The sequence below is a fragment of the Erinaceus europaeus genome, chromosome 2, assembly GCF_950295315.1.
Source record: "Erinaceus europaeus chromosome 2, mEriEur2.1, whole genome shotgun sequence".
NCBI lineage: Eukaryota > Metazoa > Chordata > Mammalia > Eulipotyphla > Erinaceidae > Erinaceus > Erinaceus europaeus.
This window is the reverse complement of record NC_080163.1, coordinates 81,672,748-81,696,100: the sequence shown is the minus strand read 5'-3', so window position 1 is coordinate 81,696,100 and position 23,353 is coordinate 81,672,748.

Genomic DNA, 23,353 nt, shown 5'->3' with positions numbered 1-23,353 from the left:
GTTGCCCTTGTTGTTTTAACGTTGTTGTGCTTATTATTATTGTTGTTACTGATGTCATTGTTATTAAATAGGACAGAGAGAAATGGAGAGAGAAGGGGAAGACAAAAAGGAGGAAAGATATATACCTGCAGACCTGCTTCACTGTTTATGAAGTGACCCCCCATCAGGTGAGGAGCAGGGGCTCAAACCGGGATCTTTATGCCAGTCCTTGCACTTCCTTCGCTCCATGTGCGCTTAACCCATTGCAGGGACTTTTTTTTTTTTTTTTTTTTTTTTTATGTTTTTGCTGGGGCTTAGTCCTGGCACTATGAATCCTAGGCTCCTAGTGGCCATCTTTTCCCTTTCTACTTTATTTTTATTTGACAGAACAAAAAGAAATTGAGAGGGAAGGAGATAGAGAGGGAGATAGAGAATTGAGATAGAGAGGAAGAGAGAAAGATACCTGCAAGATGTGCTTCCCATTCATGAACATCCAAGTATCCCTCCTGCAGGTGGGGCACAGAGGCTTGAACCCGGATCCTTATGCATGGTAATATGAGCTCCTAAAAGACGTAGTAAGCTTGGTAATCTAGTTGAAAGGCCTAAAGAAGGCATTTTGGATACAACAAATGACACTTAATGCTTTAACAACTGGGAGAAAGTCTATGCTTGTCAGATCAAGAAAGGTCTACAAAAACTGGATAATGGCACGAGACTGGTTCACTTAATGATGGCCATTTTGGTCAGTACAAGGCCATCCTATTATGTGGGGCTATAGTTAGGGAATCCCTGGATTTCTACACTGATATGAGGGACCTAGACCATTAATATATCCCTCTCCCCATCACTGGTTACTTCCATCAGGAACATCATCATAAACCCTCTTGGTGGCCACTCCAGGAATTTGTACTCCTTATAAATTAGCAGTGGTAGGGGCTGAAAAGAGGCTGTGTCATCCTACCCTACCACTCAAGGAAGACTGGTCATGAAATGAGTACAGCATAGAATTTTCTCTAATTTTGTAATCTACTCGTTGCCCTAATCCAACTTTCTAGTCCTATTCTCAGCTTTGAAATTATCTTTCCAGACAATATTTCTACCCACCTTCATGTTAGCTATCAAACTGAGCAAAAACTAAAAAAATCATGGACCCCTCAGAACATACCTAAAATACCTTGCTTTTTTCCATCTTAATATTCTCATCTGCTTTATTCATACTTTTCTCCTCCTCCTGTTCATTAAACAAATTTTTCTGCTTTGTATCTTACCCTTTCAGTTACCTAGTTGCTATCATGATTTCATCCTTACTTCCCTGTGCAGATGACTTCACTAATGTGTCCCAGAATTTCACCTCTTCAGAGCCCTACCCCACTAGGGCAAGATAAAACACTGGGGATATGGATGCACCTTCCTATGTCCATGTCCAGTGAAGAAACAATTACAGAAGCCAAGCCTCCTACCTTATTCCCCCCAAAAGAGTTTTGGTCCGTTATTCCAGAGGGAGAGAAATGATAGTGGAAGATGATTGGAGGGTCTGAACTCCAACTCCATCAGGGCCCTGAGAGAGAAGAGTTATAAAGGAAGGACATTCGGAAGTTGTAATAGGTTTAGGTATGACTTAGAAAGGAAGAGAAGGCAGGACTACAGGGGTAAAAGGGGGACAAATATATATAAATATAGACATATAATTATAGAAATTATAGCCAAAACTATAACCTTGGGAAAACTAGTGTAGCTTCCAATTTGAGGGAATAGAAATGTAGAACCCTGATTGTGGGGACAGTATGAAATGATCTTTGTTATCTTATAATTTATAAATCAATATTAAGTCACTAATACAATAAAACAAAATAAAAATAAATTATTGTCTTTATTTGCAATTATCTGATGATAAGTGACTTTGAGCACGTTTTCATGTGCTTGTTGACCCTCTACATCTTTTCTTCAGAGAAATTTCTTTTCTTTTTTTCAATTCTTATTTCTTTTATTTATCTTCGGATAGAGAAAGAGAAATTGAGAAGGGAGGGGGAGATAGAGAGGGAAAGAGACAGAGTGACACCATCAGCTCTACCTACTTCACCACTTATTCAGGCGGTGATCAGGTGTTTGAACCTAGGTCCTTGCACACTGCAGTGTGTACACTTAGCCAGGTCCACCATCATCTGACCCTCAGAGAATTTATGTCCGTGTTCTTTCCCCACTTTCAAGTGGGACTGTTAGTTTTTTAGTATTATGTTTATTAACCACTTCATGTACTTTCATTACTAGTCCTTTATCTGATGTATGTTGTATAAAAATCCTCTTTTATTCTGCTAGGGTAGAGATTATCTTCTGGAGGTATCCTTTGCTGTGCAGTAGCTTTTCAGTTTGATGTAGTTCCACTGATTTATTTTTGTCTTCTTTGATGTTAGATTTGAGTCTTTGAAGACCTTTTTGAAGTATATATCATTATTTGTTCTGCCAATGTTTCCTCTAAGAGTTTGAGAGTTTCTAGTTTAATGTCCATGTCTTTGATCCATTTGGAGTTGACTTTTGTGCATGGTGATGTGTGGTGGCTTAATTTCATTTTTTTGTGTGTTTTAATCCAATTTTTACAACATCATTTGTTGAAGAGACTCTCCTTCCTCTATGTAATGGTTTGAAGCCCCTTATCAAAAATGCATTGTCCAAAGATGTGGGGGCTTGTTTCTGCTCTTTCAATTCTATTCCACTGATCTATGTATCTATTTTGTTTCCAGTACTGGCAATTTTGATTATTGTAGCTTTGTATTGTAGTTTAGAGTCAAGAAGTATGATGCATCCAGTCTTGTACTTTTTTTCCCCTCAAAATTGCTTTGGTAATCCTAGGAACTTTTAAGTTTCAGATAAATTTTCACAACTTTTGATCTATTCCTTTAAAGAAATTTGGTGGTACCTTGATGAAAATGGCATTGAATATCTTTATGGCTCTGGGTAGTATAGTCATTTTGATGATGTTAGTTTTCCCTGTCCAAGAACATGGGATATCTTTTCATTTATTTGTGTCTTTTTCTATTTCACTGAAGAGTGGCATATACTTTTTGGTGTATAAGTCCTCACTTCCTTTATTTTTAAAAAATATTTTTATTTATGTATTATTGGATAGATACAGTGAGAAACTGAGAAGGGAGGGAAAGAGAGAGACACAGAGAGAGACAGAGAGATACCCACAGTCCTGCTTTACCACTTGTGAAACTTTCCCCCAGCAAGTGGGAACCAGGGGCTTGAACCTAGGTCCCTGCACATGGAAACGTGTGCTCAGCCAGGTGTACCACAGCCTGGTCCCCTTTACTTTCTTTATTAACTTTATTAAATATTTCATTATTTTTATTGCTCTAGCAAAATTGATTTCTTGTCATCTTCTTCAAGTTTGGTGTTTGCATAAAGGAGTGCTACTGATTTCTGTATGTTGATTTTTTAGCCTGCTACTTTACTATATTGATTTCCAGAAGTTTTCTACTGGATTCTTTAGGGTTTTCTATATATACAGTCATAGCATCTGCAAATAGTGGCAGCTTAAATTCTTCCTTTCCAATATGGATACCTTTAATTATTTTTTCTTGCCTAATTGTTAAGGCTAGGACTTCCAATACTTTGTTGAATAGTAATAGTGATAGTGGGCAGAAAACAAGAAGATAAATATATTATAAAACACATTTCAAGACATTCATACGATGCTACAGAAATTTCAAATAAATCCCAACAATTCAAACAAATAGTAAGTATATATTTTTGTATGTACATTTCTAAGTATGGTAGATCAGTTTAATTTTACAACTCCTTTCCATTATTTCTATAATAGAATGTACATCAACATACTTTTTTATATAAAATGTTTACAATGCTATATACTAAATTCTTATAGTTATTTATACCCTTATCCATTATTTTGCTTAACCATATAATTTGTCTAGATTAGTGGAATATTAAAATACAAAATAAAAAATAAAATAAAAAAGCAGAGGCTTTTTTAAAAATATGCTTGTGCGCTTTTTTATAGTCTTATATTTCTGCTATGTACCATGATTGGTAGCTGATAAGTCCAGAGGAAAAGCATTTAGGATTAACCTGAGTTCATTTCTATGAAATGAAGTTGCTGGAGCTACCCCCTACTCCCTAAACTAATAAATGTCCTAAGCCACTTATTTATTTTGTATTGACTTAACATGTATTTGCACATGGATATTTCCCAGCTTGGAAAATCTTGAACCCCTATTATTTAGGGATTTTGTAGAAGTTATATTAATAGGCTTAGTCGTTTAATTATTGGTGGCCACTCAATTTTTAGTTATTTCCCCACTCAATTTTTAGTTCTTCCCCCTACCTGGAGGTTCAAAGTGGTCATGAAAATTTAACCCTGCAATCACATGGTTCACTAGTAACCAGTTTCCATCTTCCAAGTATCACGTAATTATCTTAAGTAAAAATTATGAGGAGGCTTACTAAGAATAACAAAAAATGTTCATCTTATATCTTAACTCTCAGGAAATTCCAAGGGCTCACAAAACTCTTCTGCCAGGAAATAGAGATAAAGAATAAAAACATATTTAGCACAAGAGTACAAGGAGTAAAATCAAATTTAGTAATTAGTGAAAAATCAATGAAGAAAGGTCTTTTATAAAACTGTGGACTGGCATCAAGGACTCCCCAAATAGTGAGGCACCTGGGGTGAACAGTGAGGTTGCATTGCTTTGTTTAGGACTAAAATTGATATAGGGGATGGGTGTTCTAGAAGCAGAAAAGTGAAAAAGAATCCAAAAATAATATATTTATAAAGCCAATACACATAAAAACAATATAAAACCACAACTACTGGTAAGAAAGAGAAAAAGTATGACTATAATAAAATGAAAACTACAGAGAGAGAGAGAGAGAGAGAGAGAGAGAGAGAGAGAGAGAGATGGAAAAAGAGAGAGAAAGAGAGAAACACTGACTATCTGGAGAAAGGAATATCTCTTAAATCAATTTCCTCACCCCTTTGAGGGTGGGACAGAGGTTTCTAAAATCAACCTCCCTGTCTCCTTGTCATTTCCAATTACATATTTTTTTTTCTCTTCTGTTTATGTGCATGATTCCAGGTTCTCAGCATTAGTCATACGTGAAGCCAGGTGTTTAATAGTTAACTATTGTTCCCTTCCTGGTAGAAATAGATATTTAAATCCTACTTCTCTTCCCAGCCCAAACAGATATGCAAACTACAGTTATCTTCTCAACAATAATCCTATTTAAACTAGTGTTTCTCGCCCCAGCTAGTAGGTGTAAATTAAAGTCTCTTTATTAATATTTAGACAATAATAGTTGCAAACTAGAGTTTCTGTCTTGACAGTAGTAGATGCTAAATAGAACTGCTTAACATTAACTTTTCACCTCTGCTTTCTTGGTGGCAAAGGGTTTATAGGCCAGAAGTTACTGCTATAACCTTTAGTAAAGAATTGCTTTGACCCTGCAATGCTACCCTGTTGGCTTAGATCAAATAGGAACAAGAGATCAGTAGTAATGGAAATTATGTAATTACACAAAGGAGGGTGGAGAAAGGATGAAAATATATCAATAATACCCATAGACTAACTAGCATGTATTTAGAAAAGTATGCACTTTAAAAATTTTGATTTACAAAATTACATGTCAACAGGGATATAATTCTACACTGTTCCCACCACGAGAGTTCTGAACTCCCAATCCCTCCACTGCAAGTCACAGCTGTTTTCCTAAGGTTACAGACATGGGCTATCTATCATCTCATCAACTATCTGTCCACATTTGTACATAGTTGCCTTTTTTTTTTTCCAAGTCCAATCCTCTCTTCTTCTACAAGCCACACATAGCCCTATTACTATGTCCAATCATCCCTCCCTTTTCCCTCCTCTCTCTGTGGGTCCCCATATATCTGGAGCTCTGAACCATTTTTTACTGAGTATTTAAACATTTTAAGAGTGGAGTTGAATTTAATAAATTTTCAATATTCATGTAGATGACCATAGTATTTAATTTTTAGACATTTACTATAATTACTATTAATATTATTTATTTATTTGCCACTAGGGTTATTGCTGGGTCTCCATGCCTGCACAATGAATTCACAAATCCTAGAGGCTGTTTTTTCTCTCTGTCTTTGTCTCTCTCTCTCTCTTTATTAATTATGATAGAGATAGAAATAGATTGAGAAAAGGGGAAAGAGAGGGAAAAAAGATAGACACCTGCAGCCTCCTCCACCATCTGTGAAGCCTCCACCTTCCCACCCCACGCAGGTGGAGAAGGGACTCAAACAATTGTTTTCATGTATGGTAATTGTGTAATTTGTTTTGGCACCACTCAGCCTCTTACAATCATTCATTACATATTTTAATATGGAGCCACTAACTCTTTCACATCAAAATTTAACTTTATGCATACAGTTTTACCTCTTTTTAAACTTCACATAATTAGAATAATAAAATATGTGAACTGATAGGCTTCTCTTTTGCTCAATAGTTTGTGACTCATCTATTTGCATATAATATATATATTTCTTCAGAATTTTATTTTGTGATGATGAAACAACACCAACAAAGTATATAAAATTTCAAAAAGAATCTTAGTTCACCCTTCCATAATGAATTATAGAGTAACTCATTATTGGTGCTAAGGAAGAAAGATTTAATAATTCGAACTAAATATCAAAGCAAGTAAGAACATGTAGAGAGGATGATGTCGTGTTCCCCTTTCAAGCTCCATTCTCCCCCATCCTTATAGCCTTATTTTTATCTTTTTCTATGTCCATGCAAATTTCTTCCATTCTTACTCAAGTATGGAGTTGGGTTTTTTGAGGTGTCAATATCCCAGTCTGTCAGTTGAGGAGAGGCTGGGTATTTTCCACTCTCTGTTGCCTGGTAACAACAATTCTATCCATGCCACTGTTGAACATTTGGGTTATTTCAGTTTTGACTACTAAAGATAATACTGCTGGGAACAACCTTTACATATCACTTGATGAATAAATGTACTGATTTCTATCCATGTAGAAACAGAATTGACAGGTTGTTAGGCATGCTTATTTTAAGCTTCACAAGAAACTGTCAAAGAGTTTTCCAAAGTAATTGTACCAATTTACACTTCCATCAGCAATGTGTAAGATTTCTAATTGCTCCATATTCTTGCCAACTCTCTAGTTTCAGATATTCTGGTGGATAATTAATGTTTCTTAATGTGGCTTTATTTTAATATCCCTTCTGTTCAATGATGGTAGCTATCTTCTCATATGATTATTAGACATTTGGATATCCTATTTTTTGAAATGACTTTTAAGTTGTTAGCGAAATGAATTTCTTTCCAGTTTATTTTTAGGAGTTTTTTTTTTTAAATTCTGGAAGACGTTTTTTTTCATATTCTGAAAGGTAAGAATTTTATTAAATTTAAGTTTTAAAATATTTTCTCGTGCTAGAGTTTGCTTTATGCAGTGGAACTGGGTCCTTGTGAATGCTTGATTTCATTGTTTTCAGGCTGTCTTTTGGACAGAGAAGGGGGAGATGATACCCCAAATACTACCTAGTTTTGATGTGTTTGAAGTATTATAATTTTGGAAGCAAACGCAAAAGCAATGAAGAATATTTAATCTATTTTGGGTAGTATTTTGAGTAAAGTAAAAAAAAAAGTAGTTAGTGATAATATTTAGGATTTGACTAAGTGGAAGGTATAGAAATTCCTATTTAATGTCAAGAATTGCCTGTACTAGCCCATTATCAATTATTTACTTAATTTATCAAACATTATATCATCATTTGCCATACTATGTTCTTGGATTCTGGGATTTATAGGTCAATAAAACAGACAAAAGTATTGCCTACCAGATAGCTATATGTAGACTATGTGAATATTTGCTTGAGTGTATTTAATAAATTTTAAAGGATGGCATAATAGCTCACCTGGGAAGGTGCTTGCTTTGCCTTGGACACAACTTAGTTTCGAGCCCAGCTCCAGCTTATTGGTGAAATTTCTGTGTCATGGTGTCTTTCCCTCTCTTACTCTGTCTCTTTTTTCCTATTCCCTGATCATAAATTATGTTAGCAGGTCATAGAACCAGATTATATTCATGAACTATTCTATTACCAGAAGAGAATAACAATAACAGAATTAAATAAAAGCTGTTTCTTTATTATTATTCTTTTCCCCATCTTCAGAGATTACTTTGCAAAAACAGGGGAAGATTATAATAATAGATACTTTATTGGTTAATACTTTTTTTTTTTTCTACCAGAGCACTGCACAGCTTAGTTTATGGAGGATTATTCAACCTGGGACTTTAGAGCCTCAGTTATGAAAGTATTTTGTATAACCATTACATTATCTCTCCAGCCCTAAAATGCTCATTTTTATTAAGAGGAAATCAACATAAATTTAATGAGAGAGAGAGAGTGGAGGGTGAGAAGCAGAGGTGAGAGTGAGTCATTAAGTACTCCTTATGTATAGTATTTTTTAACAATTGCACAAAGTTTTCCTACCTATTCTTGCCCTGTTATATTTCTAAATTAAAGGACATTTTTTTTTTATCTGAGTGGTCTTAGTAATCATGGAGTTGTAAATCATAGGTACATAGTAATGTGGAAGATGGACGAGAAAATCTCATAAGGTGACATCTAAACAGAAGTAACATGAATTTTTTCGGCAATCAGTAAATTAGTTAATTTCCTTTTTTTTTTTTTCAGATACAGAGAACTTTAGCTGTAGATCAGTGTATATAGTAGCAAAATGCCATTATGGATTATCTTCATCAGTTGATTGAAACAATGGAAAAAGATGCTTTCTCCATCCTTGAATGCTATTTTACATGTCATTTGAGAATATCTTTAAATATCTTCTTTTTGACATTTTAAAGCATTATTTATTTATTTTCATGTCAGAGAGAGAGAGGGAGATGTGGCGGTGCTTGTTATTGAACCTGAGATTTCTGGGGCTCAGCATACGTGACTGCTAACTACTATTGTGTACTCCTTGGTTCCTAATGTTTTATTTAATATGATTTCATTTTACAAATTATACCCTACACAAATCTGTAATGCATTCTCACAGGCTTTTATTTAAGATACATATATATATATATTTAACTATCATTACATTAAATAACTATGTTTACATTTTATATTTAGAATAAATCATTCATGTGAATTATAGAAAATAAAAATTTAAGTCTTTCTACGCTGAAAATAGAATTAACAGTCATCTAAGTATCTAATTGTCTAGACACATTAAGTAAGGCAATTTATTTCAGGTAAACTTATTCCAATAATCTTTGTAACACCAGTAATTCACTCAATTTAAACACTTTAATTAAGAAGAAAAAAAAGCCTACTCCTGTTGCTTTTGTTCCAGAATCTGGGAAGCAGGGGAATTGGGCGGAGCAAATAATGAAGTGTGCTTCTGAAAACAGTCAGCATGAAATTTTTCTTTAGAATAGGCAAGGAAAGATTTATTGAAAGAAACACATCTCAGGTAATACTGGTTATACAGTTATTCTTAAAACTGAGTGAAGAGAAGCTCATTGTGCCTACACTTTTTATTCTGGGCACCTGAGCAGTACATAATGTATCACTTATCAGTAGAACAAAAGATTCCTTCATCAATATAGCCCTAGGGAAGATGACAGCTGCAGACTCAGAGCCTCTCTAGGCAGCTACTTTGCTGAGATGGAAATGGAAATAGACTATTCATGTGGACTTTTTAAGTGTAACCCTATTTACTTTGACTCAAGTAAGAAAGATTAGCCCCTTTCAAAACATATCCATGTTTAATGGTAATCTTAATATGTTTTGGTTCTTATGAAAAATTTGGTTCAGATAATATAGAAAATAAAGTTTATCATGTGAGTTTCATAGTTGAAACAACAACTATTTTTATTTAGCAAAAGATCACTACTGGGTATTTCAGATACCTTATTTAAATTGTATATTTATATTCATATATATGTTTTCTCTGAATGCAAGACTAAAGAAAGCCAGAAAGGCTTTGTGTTATTAATGATATAAATAAAAATTTAAAAGAAAAAACATTATTCTAAAATATGAAATTTTAATTGAACTTTAATTCTATATATTCAACTTATTGAGTGTATTATTTTCAAATTTCTGTAAGTCTATCATTTTAGAATTCTAAGACTATATTAATTACCATTAAGCTGAAAAATATGTTTAAAAGGCCACTAAAATATAGAAAACCAAGTTCTTGAATAGTAATGAAAAAAGGAACTGTTCCTATAATAGTTTGAAGATTTCTTGGTTGTTATGTAGGTCAACTCACACAAAGATACTTTTATACAGAATATTTCACACATAAGTTAGCACTAATCATATTTTTTCTTTAATTAGTTTTTACATGCCTGACATAAAGTATATTTCTAATATTCTTATATGATACTTTTGCTGCCATTTACTCTACTATTATAAAAACAAAATAATGTTATATGTTTATAGTTTGACTGATTATAGATATTTATTAACTTGATAAGTTCTTGAGGATACAAAAAGTATATATAACATTTAGAAAAATTGTTCTATAAACCATTTCAATTATAGACTGAATGAATTACTTAGTGAAGACATTTTTTCAGAGAGATGAAAAGTTACAAAGATATGGAAAAGCATTACATGCTTCTGTATTGGAAGAATTAATATAATCAAAACTACTACTCTACTCAAAGCCATACAGATTTAATACAATCTCTGTCATGACCAAGTTCACATTCAATTTCTACTACACTGGTGGAAAATTCCTGCAATGGTATCTCTCCTTTGTCTCTTTGTTTCTGTCTGAAAATATCAGCTCAGAGCTGGAAATTAAAAAAAAAAGAGAATATCTTAGAAGCACAATGTAGCTCTGAAAAGGACTTAGTATAACTTTTAGTTCAAATTACATGTCTAATCAATGTAGTAGTTAATTTTGGAATATCCTCTGGTTTCTAATATGATTTTGTAATAAGATTAACTCTTTTAATAAGATTAACCTTTTCTTCAGATTTACTCTGCTTGACAACTTAACTCTGAGTTTTTACCATCATTAAAGTGCTTCCCATTTTTCTTCCCTCAGAAGTCTTATTCATTTTTCTGTAAAGCCATGATTGCTTATTGAAAGCTTTCCTCATAGCATATTACTATCTTGAATTTAGATGTACAACTTTTCTATTTATTCTGTATTTTTTTAAATTTCTCCTAGTTGTTTCATTAGTTTTTTAAAAATTTTTTTGTAATTTTTATTTATTTATTTTTCCTTTTGTTGCATTTGTTGTCTTTTCATTGTCGTTGTAGTTGTTGTTGTTACTGATGTCGTCATTGTTAGATAAGACAGAGAGAAATGGAGAGAGGAGGGGAAGACAGAGAGGGGGAGAGAAAGATAGACACCTGCAGACCTGCTTCACTGCCTGTGAAGCGACTCCCATGCAGGTGGGGATCTGGGGGCTTGAACCAGGATTCTTACACCGGTCCTTGCACTTAGCTCCATCTGCGCTTAACCCACTGTGCTACCGCCCAACTCCCAGTTTCATTACTTTTTAAAAAACTTTTTATTATTGATTTAATAATGGCTAAAAAGATTGTAAGATAGCAGGGGTGAAATTTCACACAGTTCCCAACGTCAGAGTTCTGTGTCCCAACCCCTCTATTGGAAGCTTCCCTGTTCTTTATCATTCTCTGGGAGAATGGACTAAAATTCTTTATGGAGTGCAGAAGGTTGAAGATCTGGCTTCTGTAATTGTTTCTCCACTGAACATGGATGGTGGCAGGTTGATCCAAACCCCAGCCTGTTTCTATCTTTCCCTAGTGGAGTAGGGCTTTGGAGAGGTGTGGTTCAGGAACACATTGGTGAGGTTTGTTTACAGAGGTGAAGATAGAATCATGGTAGGATCTGCAACTTGGTTGCTGAAAGGCAGTATGATATAAAGCAAATTGTTTAATAAACAGGCACCCAAAGGTGGGAATAGGGCAAATGAAACTAGGGGTTTTGTACAGGAGGAAGCTGGGAAGTGTTTTTAAGTATGTTCTATGTGGCCCATGACTAGTACTTTTTGCTGGAGCCTAATAGTTAGCATGTGGATGGTCTAAAAGTATTGTCTGGGAAGATGGTTTCAGAATTGAGAATAGGACCAAAAAGCTGGATTAGGGCAGAGAAAAGCTCCTAAATATGAGAAGAGTATATAAATACCATTAATTGTAAGGCCCATCGATCTGACCTAAGATTATTATCTATTTATTATATTTAGCACAGGAGCCTGTGTAACCTCCGAGTCACTGTCATTCTAACTTCACATTCCATGGTCATAGCTAGGAACATTCTGTGCTGTACTCATTTAAGGACCAGTCTTTCTCAAGTGGCAGAGTAGGTTGACCTAGTCTCCCTTTGGACAGTGGGGCAGTCCTTACAGTTGCTGCTCTACAGTGAGGGCAAAGCCCTGGAGAGGCCCAGTGGAGGGCTTATGATGACATTCTTGATGGAAGTGACCAGTAATGATGGAGAGAGGGATCTATTAGAGGTCAAGCACATTATATCAATGTGGGAATCCACTGATTCCCTGACTAGAGTCCCAGATGATGGGGTGGCTTGGAATTGACCAAAAAGGCCATCATTAAAATGTGACAGCCCATTGCCCTTATCCAGTTTTTATAACTCTTACTTTATCTGACAAGGCTAGACTTAAAGGGAAGTGAAGTTGGGGATAGGAGAGGAAGGTTCCTTCCTTCCTTCCTTCCTTCCTTCCTTCCTTCCTTCCTTCCTTCCTTCCTTCTTTCCTTTCTTTATTTCTTTGTTTTAACTGTCATGACTTAAAAAATTTTAAATCTTTTAATTTTATTTTGTTTATTTATTATTGGATATACATAGAGAGAAATTGAGAGGGGATGGGAAGGGAAAGAGGGAGAGAAACAGAGAGACACCTACAACCCTGCTTCACCATTTGTGAAGCTTTCCTCCTGCAGGCAGAGACCAGGGGCTTGAACGTGGGTCCTTGTGCACTGTAATATGTGCGCTTAACCAGGTGCACCATCACCTGGCCCTGAGAGGAGATTTCTAGGCCTCAGTATTAACTTTATGGTGTCTTCTTTGGGTCTATCTGCTTGGTTACTGATCTTATTGAATCTAAATCTATTTACAGCAGATTACTATGTATTTTTGCTTTGAGGTACACGTTTTCCCCAACTTAACGTATATATGTGCACATGCACCCTGTCCCTTGGGCCCTGTTATGTATCTAGAGTCTGTAACCTTGTTAGGGAATGTGCCATTTGAAATGGAACTAGGGAGTCCCATTAGTTAGGTCTCACCAGATTATTGGAGTTAGAGGGTTGACATCTCAGGCTTGTTTTAAAGCTAATGCATTTCAAATACTTAGTCTATGTTAGTAGTAAGTAATACTCTTTCTTGGGAGTAGCCTCCCAACGCTCATAATGATATCAGAAGATAGTACTCTAATTTTACAATTGGCAATTGAGGCTGGGGGAAATCATGTAATTTAACAACTATAACACAATTAGTAAATGGTAGGGTTTGTATAGATAAAATGTATGTGGTCTCTTCTGCAAGTTGTATACTCCACATGTGCTTCTTGGTTACAGTTATTTATTCTTTTGCCTCTTTAATAGAAGAATAATAAAATCATTTCAAATCTAATAGGATTTGAAATGATTTTAGTGTGGCACCATACCTAGTTTAACTTTGCAATCTCAGTGGACTCCTATGTTTCCTTTATTCTTAAATATTTAGTTTGACGTGAACACATGGTTCTCTGGGTTTAGAAAAACAATTTTTTTTCCTGAGTTCTTGTAAAGTAATAGCTAGTTTGACTTTTTACTAGCAAAGACTAGCAGCTCTGCAAACTAGATTGTACTATGTATGAAGGTTAAACAGAGCCTTATTAAGAAGGTGGTGGCTACTCTGTAAGGGGTTTATTTGCCACCTCATTGTCATTGTTGGTAACTTTGTCCAGCTAGTCTGGGGTATTCACTAGCTCACTTTTTAACAAGGATTATTTACCAGAAGTAAACCTATATTACAATGGTCATCTTTCAAATGAATTCAATAGCGACTCAAGACAGTAATTATTCAACTTTACTTCCTTACCGACTAAAGCTGTTTTTTTTTTTTTTCTCTCTCTCTCTCTGTCTTTTTTTCTTTTTGCTTCAATGGGCCTTCAAGCTGTGTATAGAGGAAGTGCTCATGGTACAGCCAAAAAGAGAATACGCTGAGAGTCAGAAAAGCAAATACCGTTCCCTGGGGCTTCTGTGTTTCATGTAACTCTCAGATATAGGCAGCTGTGATTAGCTATTTGACCCCCTTTATCCCCAGTTCATGTTAACACAGTGTTGTTTCTTGTTAAAAGAACTTCTAAGATGGAGGAACCTAATAGAGTATTTTGTCATACCGTTATTAACAACCCAGAGGGCTATAAACACCAAAACAAATTGCAAAGAGAATGTTTTATGAAGGTGGCAACTGACGGCATTGAGTAGTCTGGAGAGATGTTTTGTGGGCACAACCCACTATGTCTCAGGTTTACCTGTTACCACATGCGTATACATTCTTCAGGGATCAGGTGCTGAGGTATCATCTGAATCAGCCCTGATCGAGATTTTGTTTTTTTTTATAACTCAGAGTTACTGTTATCAGCAGATACAAGTGCATTAAGTGTATCTTGAAAGAACACTCAAAGTGGATAATAGTTATTTAATCCTTAATGAAGACTTTTATCTCATTTTCTATTACTCTGGAAATGTATTATATTACACTAGGCCACATTGACTTACAATATTGTGGAATACATCAACATTTAAAATCATTCCAGGAAATTTGGTCTGTCTTACATGATTTTGTACTTAACTGTGGAAGGGGTAGTGTGAGATTCAAGGCAATTGAATACAAAGAACCCAGAAGGTGATTTTAGGGTTATGGGTTCTATTTAGATTGACAGTGGAATGAATGAAATATTTTCTTGTGAGATAACTGAGTTGAAATCAATCACAATTATAATGTCACTATACGAGACCAGGGATTTCTAAAGTAAGGAGATTACTGTGGCATTGTATTTTTTTTTTCAAAAAAGATAATGAAGTATACTTTTGATTGCCAAAAGTAGTGACTCTCAAGTGGAGCTTGATAAAGTTAAAACAGTTTAACAAAAGAAATATGTTTTATTTACAGAAATATGTTTTATTTATTTATAAAATTTAACTATATAAAGAAGCTGGAAATTCAGTTATTTAGATGTCTATTGGAGTTTTCAAGGTTTGTATATTCTTTCATATCTTAAATCAGATAATCATTTACATGTTATATATAGCAATTATAACAATTAATAAGAATTATTGCAGAGTTAAACACAAAAATGCTGTCATTTCTTATATATTTTTAAAGAGCAGTCTTCTCTTAGGTTTCTGTTGTGTTGTTTGAAATGTTACGACTTATTTTTTCTGTGATTTTTATGCAAAAATATGTCATGATTTTTATGATAACTCAGCATTTCAATTTAGTATTTGACTAAGAAACAAGCTCATATTTTACTCATAATAAAGTAAAATAATAATTTGGTACAATACATGATTTTTGTAACATGTGTACTCAACCAGGTATACCACCACCTGGGCCCTCAGCATATGATTTTTGTATGACAAAATTTATGTCTGGTTCATTATATTATAATTTTCTTTAACCAACTTTGGGATCTAGGCAAGAACATATTCTTTGTTTTTATAATATTCATTTATTATTTATTCCCTTTTGTTGCCCTTGTTGTTTTATTGTTGTAGTTATGATTGATGTTGTTGTTGGATAGGACAGAGAGAAATGGAGAGAGGAGGGGAAGACAGAGAGGGGGAGAGAAAGATAGACACCTGCAGACCTGCTTCATTGCTTGTGAAGTGACTCCCCTGCAGGTGAGGAGCCGGGGGCTCGAACAGGATTCCTTATGCCAGTTCCTTGCGCTTTGTGCCACTTGCGCTTAACCCGCTGCACTACCGCCCAACTCCCAAGAACATATTCTTAACCACAGCATAGGCACCTTTTAAAGTTCATATGTAATATCCAGGGCTATAGTTATCAACAAATAAAAATGCATTATGTGTAATTTTATATAAGATAATTTATGTCAATGTTTTCATGAATAAAGGGGCTACTGATAGATGGTCTAAAAAGCAGTGAAAATAACTAGATGACAAAAAGAAATGTTTGTACAAAGTTGTCTGTTGAGAGTATTGTAGAGCTATTTGTTGTTTAGGTATGAGAAAAATTCAGTGATCCATTAGTGTTTCCTTTAATAGGTCATGATAAGTAAATTTGATAGTTTTGTCTTTTTTTCCTTCTTTTGACATTGTCAGGGTATATGTAGTATAACTATTATAAAATCAAGTCAATACTTTCATCCTGCTCCTAAAACAACCTAAAGGTAAATGTTATATCTACATACTGCTGATATACAAGACATTTTGACAAGGATTTTGGAGCCTCAGACATTAAAGTTTGTTGCATAAACTACTGTACAGTTGCCCAGTCTTTGATGAAAACAGTTCTAGGAGGTGTGAGGTGATATCTCACCGACTTGCATATATCAAATGATTGGTGATACTGTACATCTCTGCATGTGCCTATTGAATATGAAAAGTTTTCTCTTTAGGTATATGTCTGTTTATTTAAAAATACTTCTTTTATTGCATAAAACAGAGAAAAATTAAAAAGGAAAGGGAGAAAAATAGGGAAAGAAAAGAGTGTTACTCACAGCATTGCTTCATCGCTTCTGAAGTTTTCCCCCTGCAAGTGGGGTTAAGGGCTTGAACCTGGATCCTTGCTCATTGGAACATGTGCGCTCCACTGGCTGTTTCACCACCCAACCCCACGTATTTAATTCTTTTGTTTATTTAAATGTCGTCTCCAGAGATGTGAAAATGAATTTCTGTTATTTACAAACTACCTAGTCTGTTATTTTTCTTAGAGCAGCCCAGTTGGAGTAATATATCTTCTAGTAGTTTAGTGAAGATTAATTTATTCACCTGACTTTATTGAGTACTGAACTAAACATTAGGCACCTATCAATTATTTTTATTTTTTATTTTTCTTCAAGAGTCCTGTATCTTCACAACTGTACTGTTCCTTATGGGCTTTTTTTTTTTTTTTTAAACTTGCAGTTTAGGCTAGAAAGAGACAGATTAGAAACACAGAGAAAGTGGTAGCACAACATCTTACTATTCAAAGAGCTTCTTTCCCCTTGATGTTGTGCGTGGTGCTCTTACGTCATTATAGGGGCTTGAAACTGGATCCTTGTAAATCATTAGATTTATTACTTCTGGCCTCTGTCTATTAATTCTCTTATTATTGTTTGCAATATTAATTTTCCATTGAAGGTTAAAGCCAAGATAAACTATAGTCTTATGTCTCTGGATAAGTTACTCAGTTGATTTTGCCTTTAATATTTTCTTAAATGGGATAGTAATTATATCAATCTGATAAATTTGTGATAATTAAATGTAAAATGCTAAGAATGATACTTGTTTCATGGTAAAAACTGCTGTTTCTCACTTGAATGCATGTTTTTTCAAGAGAAAAGAACTTTTTAAACTTTAATTCACAGAGGTATTACTTTTTTCTTTTTTTTCATATGTTAGTTTTGTAGCCTGTAACTATACTACATTGCTTGATCATTTATAGGGTTTCCTACTGGATTATTTTGGGTTTTCTATGTATATTGTCATATCATCAGCAAATAGTGATGGTTTGACTTCCCTGAATCTCTTTCTTTTCTCTGATTGCTATGGCTAGGACTTTATTGAATAGTGGTAGAGACAGTGGGCAGCTCTGTCTTATACTTAACCATAGAGGGAAAGCCTTCAATTTTCTCTTGATTGAATAGAATGTTGGCTGTTGGGTTGATGTATATAGATTCGACTAGTTTGAGGAATTTTTCATCCCCATTCCTTATAATGTTTTCATTATGAAGGGATTTTGGATCTTGTTGAAGGCCTTCTTTGCATGTATTGAAATAAACATGTGGTTTTGAGATTTTCTTTTGTTGATGTGGTGAAACATATATATATATATATATATTTTTTTTTTTTTTAAGAAAGGATAAATTAACAAAACCATAGGGTGGGAGGGGTACAATTCCACACAATTCCCACCACCCAATCTCCATACCCTGTCCCCTCCACTGATAGCTTTCCCATTCTCTATCCCTCTGGGAGCATGGACCCAGGGTTGTTGTGGGTTGAAACATATTTATTGACTTCTGTATGTTAAAGTAGCCTTGCATCCCCGGCATAGGCATAAATCCAAATCGGTGGGCGTATATAACTTTGTTGATGTACTGATGTAATAGGGTTTCAAGGATTTTGTTTAGAATCTTAGCATCTATCTTCATCAGGGATATTTGTCTGTAGTTTTCTTTTTTGGTTGGATTTCTGTCTACTTTTGGCATCAGGGTGATGGCTTCATTAGAAGGGGGCAGGAAGTATTCCTGTGTTTTGGTATTATGTAAGAGCTTATAAAGTAGAGGTATTAGCTCTTCCTTGAAGGTTTTGTAGAGTCCAGTTGTGAAGCTGTCAGGAAGACTTTTGACGACTGCTTTAGTTTCTTTGGCCATAATTGGTCTACTCATTTTTTCTAGGTCTTCCTGGCTTAGTCTTGGCTGTATGCATTGATAAATAAGGTGGTGGAGGGAGATTTGGGCAGAATCTTTGATCCGTAGGACCAATAGATATATGAAACAAAAATGCTTAAAGTCACTGATAATCAGGGTAATGCAAATTAAAAATAACAATGAGATATCATTTTATATCTGTGAAAATGTCACGGACTGGGAAAAACAGAAACACAGACTTTTGAAGAGGCTGTGGGGGAAGAGGGACTCTCCTAAATTGATGATGGGATGTAAGTTGGTCCCACCCCTATGGAAAACAATCTGGAGTTGCATCAAAACTTTAGAAACAGATTTACCATATGACCCAGTAACCCCTCTCCTAGGGATTTACCCAGGGAAAAGAAAAATGCATATCTGAAAAGATCTATGCACTCCAATGTTTAAAGTAGCACAGTTTTTAATAGACCAAACTTGAAAGTAACCGAGATATTTAATAAACAGATGAATTGCTAAGGAAATTATGATACATATACTCAATAGAGTACTATGCAGTTGTTAAAATGATGAGGTCATCTTTGCAATAGTGTGATCAGAACATGAAGCCATCATATTAGGCGAGACAAGTCAGACAGAGAAGCACCATGTAATAAAGCTTTATGTGTGGCTTGGCAAGGAAGAGTTGATAGGGCATAACAAAATACAAATCTGTATTTTCTACATGGGTGGTTGTAGAAATAATAGTTATCCCATATCTGCAATATTGGGAGAACTGCTGTAGCCTACAATGGAGGGATTAGGGATCCAGAACTCTGGTGGTGGAACGGTGTGGAGTTGTACCCGTTATCTTGTAATTTTGTAAATCAATATTAAATTACTAATTTTACAAAAAAGAGAAAGACCAATACCAGATGATTTCACTTACAGGCAGAACTTAAGAACAAAGAACAGAAAGGGAAAACATAAAGTGAAACTTGATAGACTGTTGTACAATATTGCACCAATGCATAAGACTCTGGGGAAGAAGGTTAAGGGACAGGATGAAGGGATATTGGGATCCTGATGTGTTTCCTAGACACTAATCAAGGGGATATAAGAAGTTGTGCCTATCTGTTAAAGACTGTATTGTAAAACAATGCATATTTGATAATGTTTTTGTATGTGTTGCTTTAATTCAGTGATCTATATACAATAAAAAAAAAATCTAGGGGAAACTCTTATCAAATTTTCCATGTAGTATTGGGAGACTTTGAAGAATTAATGTAGTAGAAAAAAGGAGTTGGAATATAAATTCTCCTTGCTTCACTAAAGTTCCTTATAAATTTATTGCATTTCCAGTAACTTGTGGGATGCTTTGAGAGAAGAATTAGTTTCTGGAAAAAAATTTAAATTTGAATGCCATGTAAAAAGGTCCTTGAAAACTCTCATTGCATAACACTCTGAGCTAAATACCCAGTAAAGTCTAGATTCCATCAAATGAAGATTCTTACTTTAAAAGAAAAGAGAAACTTGATCACTTCAGGGAGTAGGTGAAGTCAATTGCTGAAAGGAATAGGTAGGGACACAAGTTCAAAAAGAAAGTGAGAGTATCAAAGTTGTCCCTTTCAATATGCTTCTTGACAGATGGGCCATCTCTAAGCTTTTTTTCTTGAGGTAGTTGAGGAAGTGAATCTCTAACAAAAGAGGGCTCTCATGTGCCTTCCTGTATGGCAGCCAAAGTTTTTAATTGCATTTGGTTAGTTTAAAAGACAAAATTCTTATGGTTTGAACACTTCTGATTTTCAGGAAAGAAAATCCAAAGAATGATAATATATTTTCAGAACCCAGAGAGGAGGATCTTTTGAAAACATGCCCTTTTTTTCATGGAAATGAAAATTTGTCATTTATTAAAATTGAAACATAAAACTACCACACTGGAGCAAATCATTTTTAAGTAAGTCAAGGTATTTCATTGCAATGTAGGTTAATATTAATTTATCATAACCTTCCTCTGAGCGATTTTATGAATTTGCTTCAGTTTAAATATACTTAGATTTTAAACTTTGATTCTCTGTAGAATTGGAATTAGTGTTTTTCAGATCATTTCATTGTTTATGGTCTCAGTAGGTAGAAAATTAGTCATAATCATGACAATTTTTCCTAAAGAATATTTGCCATCTTGACTTGAATGGACTTAAATATTTGTCATTGACTTGAATGAAAATTTTGAATCCAGTTCTCAGAAAATAAAACTATTGAGAAAAAAAAGAGGGAAGCAAAGTTATTTCCCAGCAAGAAAAAACTGGAATTTTTTAATTGGTGAAAAGATATTAATGTGATAAAGATAATTTATTTCAGAATAAGTACTTTAAACTGTGTTAGTATTTTCACATACATTATTGAATTTGATACTTTCAGCATTGTTGTGGCAATAGAAGACCAAGGTGATTTTACAAGTCAATTAAAAAATCTGTTTATTTAATTTGATAGGACAGAGAGAAATTGAGAGGGAGTTAGTTGAGTTAGGGAAAGAAGAGAGACAACTGTTACAACTCTTGTGAAGCTTTCGCTATGCTGGTGGGGACTGGATACTTGAACCCAGATTCTTATGCATGGTGATATGTATGCTCAACCAGGTGTACAACTGCCCAGCTAACTCCATGCTAACCCATTTTTGTAGCTGGTGAAATATATTTGTTGTTTGGGTATGCTATAATATTCATGTAGGTTTAAAATGATAAAAATTTATTTCTTTAAATTATGGAAGCTAGAAATCTAAATCAAGATGCATTCTTTTGGAGGACCTAGGGAAAATCAACTTCTTGCTTTTTCCAGCTCCCTATGACTTCCAGCATTTCTTATTCTGTGGCAGCACTCCATTCCTCTCTGTGGTCACATTGTTGTCTGTGTCTTTATTATGTGTTTCAAATCTCTGATCTCTTCATCTCAACATCAATAACTTAATTATATGAAAAAATATATATATGGTAGGCATCTATGAAGCTGGCTGCTACTCCATGGATGCTAGAGAAAAACAAAGTTGTCTTTATCTTTAGAAAATTACAATACTGAATTGGCGAGTAAGAGAATGAGTGAACATGGAACTGAAAATTTAAGTTCACTTATATAGTTTAGCTTCATAATGCCAAACAAGATTAAATGGACTTCCTATCCTTATTTTATGGTAACTAAATATTTACTCTATTTTTCCAAGTTAGACTTTTTCATTTTCAGATTCCATGTTTAAGTGATATTAAAGAGCACTTGCCTTTTTCTCACTTAACATAATCTGATCAGGATTCATTCATATTGCTACAAGTGACAAGATTTTCCCCTTTTTTCATAGATGAAAAATATTCTATTGAATATTTAGATAGCACAACTATTAAGTTTTTCTGTTGTTAATTTAGGATGTTGCTATATCTTGACTACTGTGAATAATGCTGCAAATAACATGGGAGTACATATATCTAGTCAACATCATGTTTTTGCTTCCCTTTGGCATTACCCAGAGGTGGAATTGCTATATTGTATAGAAGATTTGTTATTTTTATGAAACTTCATGATTTTTCATAGTAGTTGAATTAATTAATATCCTACAGATTTCTTTTCACCACATCTTCACAGATATTGTAATTTATCTTCTTGATACCTACCTACCTACCTACCTACCTACCTACCTACCTACCTACCTACCTACCTAGATATCAGAACACTGAACACTACTCAGCTCTGACTAATGCTGATCCTGGGAACTGAACCTTGGGCCTTTGAGCCTTGGGCATTGAAGTCTGTTGCATAAACCATTGTTCTGTCTCCCGGCCCTTGATGAAAACAGTTCTAACAGGTATGAAGTGCTATCTCATTGACTTATACTTCTCTAATGGTTGATGATACTATACAACTTTTCATGTGCCTGTTGTCTATCAAAATATAGACATTTGAAAAATGTCTTTTTAGGGTGGAGGCTAGATAACATGATGGTTATGTAAAGACATGCTTATGCCTGAGGTTCTAAAGTCTCAGATTCAATCTCCTTCATTACCACACCACCATCTGCCAGAGCTGAACAGTGCTGTGGCAAAAAAAAAAAAAAAATGTTTTTAACATTTCCCAGGTTTGGAAAAATGCTGTTTATGATTTCATTGAATGTGTTCTCTGCTCCTCTTTCTCATTGTCCTCAAGTATCCCAATAACTCTCACATTTATTTTTCTGATGGAGTCTGCTATTTCACAGAAAATTGCTGCATTTTTCATGAACCTTTCCTCTCCAACAGAGAATGTGATGGTTTTATCTTTTAGCCCTGATATTCTCTCCTCAAGTTGATTTATTCTCTTACTAGGCCTTTTAGGTAAGCTTCAACTTTATTCAAAGTATCCTTCAAATTCTGTAGATCTGTTCAGAGTTTTCTCTGTGAGTCTTATAGCTCTTTGGTGAAATATCTATATATTATGGTTAGAATTTTGAATTGCCTTCATAAAAAAAGCTTTCTGAATTAAAACTCAGGCATTTTCCCCAAATCTTTGTGATGATGAAAAGTTGAATTTTTTGCCATGCTTGGCTAAGTGTGGTTTCTGATGTTCAGCCTGTAAGTTGCACTGTGGGTATATTGCTTACATGTCATAGTGTGAGGAAGGCGAGAGTCTTCTGTATAACTTTGGGTAGGGTTAGGCAGAATACATTTTTTTCTGTCTTATCTCAGAGTATACTCTGACCCCTGGCAATCCTCTGCCACAGTTTGATCAGGTATCAGAGTTTTCGTTTCTGACCAGGTTTTTCTCTGCCTTCTTGGACCAACCTTC